This window comes from Nicotiana attenuata, unplaced genomic scaffold, assembly GCF_001879085.1.
Source record: "Nicotiana attenuata strain UT unplaced genomic scaffold, NIATTr2, whole genome shotgun sequence".
Taxonomy (NCBI): domain Eukaryota; kingdom Viridiplantae; phylum Streptophyta; class Magnoliopsida; order Solanales; family Solanaceae; genus Nicotiana; species Nicotiana attenuata.
Genome location: NW_017690155.1, coordinates 917 through 5,755, shown reverse-complemented (window position 1 = coordinate 5,755; position 4,839 = coordinate 917). Strand labels below are relative to the sequence as shown.

The window sequence follows — 4,839 nt, the reverse complement described above, 5'->3', positions numbered from 1 at the left end:
TGAACCAAGTAAGAGCTTCACCATCAAGGTAGAAATAAGGAAGAGGTAGCTAATCCTTCTCGGAGAAGCCAAGGTAGGCGAAGTACTGCTCGGCCCGACAAATCCAACTCTCGATGTTACCGCCGCCATTGAATCGATCTAGTACCGCTATTGGAGTACTCTGGATGAAAGCACCAATGTAACAATTAGAATTACTCAACACAACGCTAAGGTATTTTATACGGTAAGGATCTCAATAACTGAAAGATTACAACTCTAGAAAGTTAAAAAACAAAAGGGAGTTATAGAACTACTGAAGAAATATGACAGGTAATTAGAAAGGGGAAGAGGAATTAGACAGAATCAGAAGAGGAGGTGAGGAGCACAGACTTTGCCTAAGCATAATCACAATTCGCATACCCTCTTCCTTGCACAATCTGATAATTATAACAACACTTTCCTGCGCAATAACGCTTTCACACGTGTACTTCAACCTGGGTCCCAATGGCAGTCCAATAACATTGTTTTGGGCTGTTTAATCATTTGACCCCAGCTAAAACCATTCTCAGGCCCAAATGCCTCATTTTGTTCGGCCGCATTCACAACATAATTTATTAGCCAATTACAAGTAAATCTCTCAATAAACGTTAATTGGTAATCTGGTAAAAATGGTAGCTAACCTGGTATCAGAGGTTGAATTCACTGTAAAAAGAAATTAAAATTTCAGTGCATATAACTTAAATCCATAATGTGTGAATGGATACTTGAATTCTGACAATCCCCACATTTGCATTAGAACAGAAATGGAAAAAAAACAACTATAATGAAGCCCCCCATCTTTCACAAGAATTCAACTAAGTAATTGACTTGATGGTACAAGTTGTTTCTTTTAACAGTGAGTGTTATTTTTGTAGTGTCAATATTGATTCTTACTTGCTAGTTGTTTTGTTGCTAACTTCAGGCAGTTATCAAGCAGTTTAGTTACAACTGGTTAAGTGAAAGGTTCAGATGTTATGGTCGTTGATGAGGTAGAGATGCGAGTACATCACCAGCTGGACAAGTTGTATAAGTCAACTCGTGAAAAAAGGGTAAGGATCTAATCACTGCAATGTAAATAAAGCCTGTTTGCTGTCTACAACTTTTTTTTCCATGGCGTATTGGAACATTTGATGTTCAGTCATTTACTTAACTTTTAAATTAGCTACAATATATTCCAGAATGCAACTTACTTATGCAGAAAAGAACTGGCAGATATACTGTTTAGTCATATCAAAGCCTTCACTTTGCTCTTTCTGCATCTTGCTAATAGTTGACAATGCTAAACAGTGAGTGATTTAGCTCTTTTAGTTGGAGGAAGAGATTATTTGTGCTTTAATTACACGTGACTTACAAGGGTGTGGCCTAGTTGTCAATAAAGTGGGTTGAGAACTATGAGGTCTAAGGTTCAAATCCAGACAAAAATACTAGGTGATTTCTTCCCATTTGTTCAAGCCTTGGTAGGCAGAGTTACCTGGTACCTGAAGCTAGTGGGAGGTAGCGGGTACCCATGAAATTAGTCGAGGTGTGCGCAAGCTGGCCCGGACACCACAGTTATCAAAATAAAAGTTACATCTGACTTACAAAAGGAAGGTGCCAAAATTTGAAGTGAGATCAATTTTTATGTGCATTTGAATTGGTAATATTTGGTGATATGTAACACAGCATATAAAGAAAAAAAAAAAACTTAGTTGTTTCTTTATTTTCTGTTATTTAATAAGTAGTTCAGGGGAGGAAGCTTCCTTTTATTTTGGATTTTGGAAGGGATGTAAAATGGGACGTGAAGATTCTTGAGTTCGATTATAGATAGTTTTAGAGATATTTTTCATGCAGTACATGCTTTTTTTATGTTGAAAGTTTAGAGAATAATTATTGTAATCAGATTCACAACACGTTGAGATTTATTAAATTTACTTGGGAGGACATTGGAGAATATTCATATTGTTCTCTAGTACACGGTAAAATATTTTGTATTTAATGGTAGAAATACAGAATAACTACTTATCAAAAAAAGAAATACAGAATAACTACTTACCGTGCTCTACGTGTGGTTGGGGTCCAAGAATTTGTTTATTTGATATCCGCGTCAATGTTCCATGGTCTAAAGACGCTGAACTGAATGGTCGCTTCTGTTGTGATTCTTAGCTTGCCTACATGTTTGCCCACTAAGGCTGATTTGACCTAGCTGAGCTTATCATAATGTGCTTGGCTCATTGACATGCATTCGCTTTTCTAAATCAGCATGAGCTTGACCTCGTTCGATAGTCATTTTTGTTACTTCTTCTCCGACTACTGTAATCTATTCTTGGCTTGTTAATATGCATTCAAACTTCTTCTTAGACGAGTTGAGCATAATGATGGCAAGCTTAGCTTGTTGTATCAGCTCGAGCTGTTCAGCTTGGCTTGTTCACATGTACTCATTTTTCTATTTCCTCTTGGCCTTGACCATTTTATTGTCGTTGGTGAACAATGTATTGTTTACCTTTCGAGGTGCTTTGTTATATGCACAAGACAATGTATATTGTTGACAGGATAAATGCCATGCTAGTGGAGAGCATTACATTCCTATTTCTTGTCTTTTGTAGTTGTGGATCTAGGACTTGGCAAATTCATTTCTTAATTCTGATCTGAACTCATTGTGTTTCCCTTTCTATCCAAAGTTACGATATCTTTGTTTGTATAACTTTGCAGGATTTTCAGAAAGAGATTGTTAAGGCAGCTGAAGCATTTACAGCTATAGGATACAAGCATATAGAAGCAGGTAAAACTTTTGAAGTCTATTTTGTATAAATAGATCTACCTGCAAATGGAACTTTCTTGTAGTCATATTCTCTGGCCATATTTGGGACGTTGGGTAAAAATAATGACTTTGTTTTCTGCTACTTCCAAAAGATTCTGGTACTCCTCTATGCCTTCTTTAGGATAAGGCAAGATTATCCTTAACCTTGATGTTATCTTTCTTGTTTTCTGGATACTGCTGGATAGGCTAGAAAATTGTGAAGTTCTTAAGCGTGCCCCCACCAACCCCATCCTTCTCTCTCCCATTTTCGTTGGAGGGGACATGCATTTTTTATTTTTTATTTTGGTTGTTTTTCAACTTATTCTATGGAAGTTTATGGTAGCCAGGAACTAAATTATCAGAAGATTGCTGCAAATATGGAGTTGAAAATCCCAATGACGAGGTGTTAGCTAAGGCTGCTTCTATTTACGGTGATGCTCGTAAACATGCAGAGAAGGAGGTTGAAGATCTAAACAAACTGTTCTTTAGTCAGGTTGGTAAAATATTTTTCCTCTAATATGCATATAATGTTGAAGTATGAAAGATTATCAGAAGTATGTCATAGAAAACTAATTACAAGCAAGATATAGGGTTATTATTTTGTTAAAGTTACATGAGCTAGACAAAAGTTTTTCCTCTAGACCTAAAAGTCAATGTATTGCTGGATATCAATGCAGCAGTTTAGACTCAGCCTAGCCTAAGACCATTATATACTTACACGAATAGGCTTATAGAAAGACTGCTATGAAACTGTGAAGACAAAGAAATCAATGATTACAGTCTTAAGTTCTGGTGCTGGTAGCAAGTGACAAATGCATAAAGAAAATTGCTGAAACAGTTCCCTTGAAAAACCAAAAGATATTCTCATTTTCCTTTCCAGTTTTCTCCATATACGTGGCCAGAAAGATGTGACTTCTGTGTGCCCTTCTTGTGCTTGGAGCTTTTCTCTTTATTACTGGTTTCTGTAAGCAAATGCTTATAACCACCCCATTCCCCAACCAAAAAGAAGGATAAATAACATATGTAAAGAATCATGGCTTGGTGCTGTATATGCGGAGCTATCCACTATCACAGGGATGGGAAAGTTGATGCATGAAGGTGCAAATACTTACTCGTATATGAACATATTGTAAAAAAAGAAACTGGATAAAATGAACTCATTAGTCCCTGCCTCCTGTGATTAACAATGGTGTGATGACCTTTGATTCTGGTGCAGTAAATGAATTCAATCTTTTCAATTCTTCCAAATTGATTAATTGTGTTATGCCTTGGTTGATTTTGCTTCAGTAAATAAATTTTTTCTCTTCAGTTCTTACAAAGTTGCAACTATTTTGTGGAAAGATCAACCAGCATTCTCACCAACTTCTGTAATTTGTTATTTGTGGCATCATTAATCAGGACTATGTAACAAACTGGGTCCTGATTCTACTGCAAGATTTATTTAGTAGGAGGATGCTAGTGACCTTTTTGTCATATGAAACATAATTCTCGAAGATATTTCACTACCTTCTTTTTCACTTTCATTTTTGTGATGAATTTAGCTTTTATAAGGCTTTAAATCGGGTTGTGTCCGGAACCTACGTTTAGGGTTACTGCCTTATTCCTTGTTAAGATACTGCACATTTCTTGATACAGTAAGCCTTGCATTCAGTACTTCATAGTTCAGCCATACATAGCAGACTGAAATGAGCTTTTGGATTTTCAGGTACTAGAACCATTGAGAGCTATGGTAGCTGGTTCTCCCTTAGAGGATGCTCGTCATCTTGCGCAGCGTTACAGTAAAATGAGACAAGAGGCAGAGATACAGGTTATTGTAACGATTATTCCTGTTCTTTAAGGCTGTTATGATAACTGTCTGTTGATACTTGTCATATCATACTATTTGCACCGTCATCACATCCTTAGTATTGAACACAAAGTAAGCAGGCAGCCGAAGTTTCTAGAAGACAAGCTCGGGTGAGGGAAGCTCCCATCCCAGAGAATGTGGCAAAGCTGCACGCAGCAGAAACTAAAATGCAGGAACTCAAAGCCAACATGGCAGTACT

General features: G+C 36.9%; 1 pseudogene; it reads left to right on the top strand.

Annotated features, from left to right (window-relative positions):
• Positions 1-647: 647 nt before the first annotated feature.
• On the top strand, positions 648-4,834 carry LOC109222440 (annotated as a pseudogene).
• The last annotated feature ends 5 nt before the right edge of the window (positions 4,835-4,839 follow it).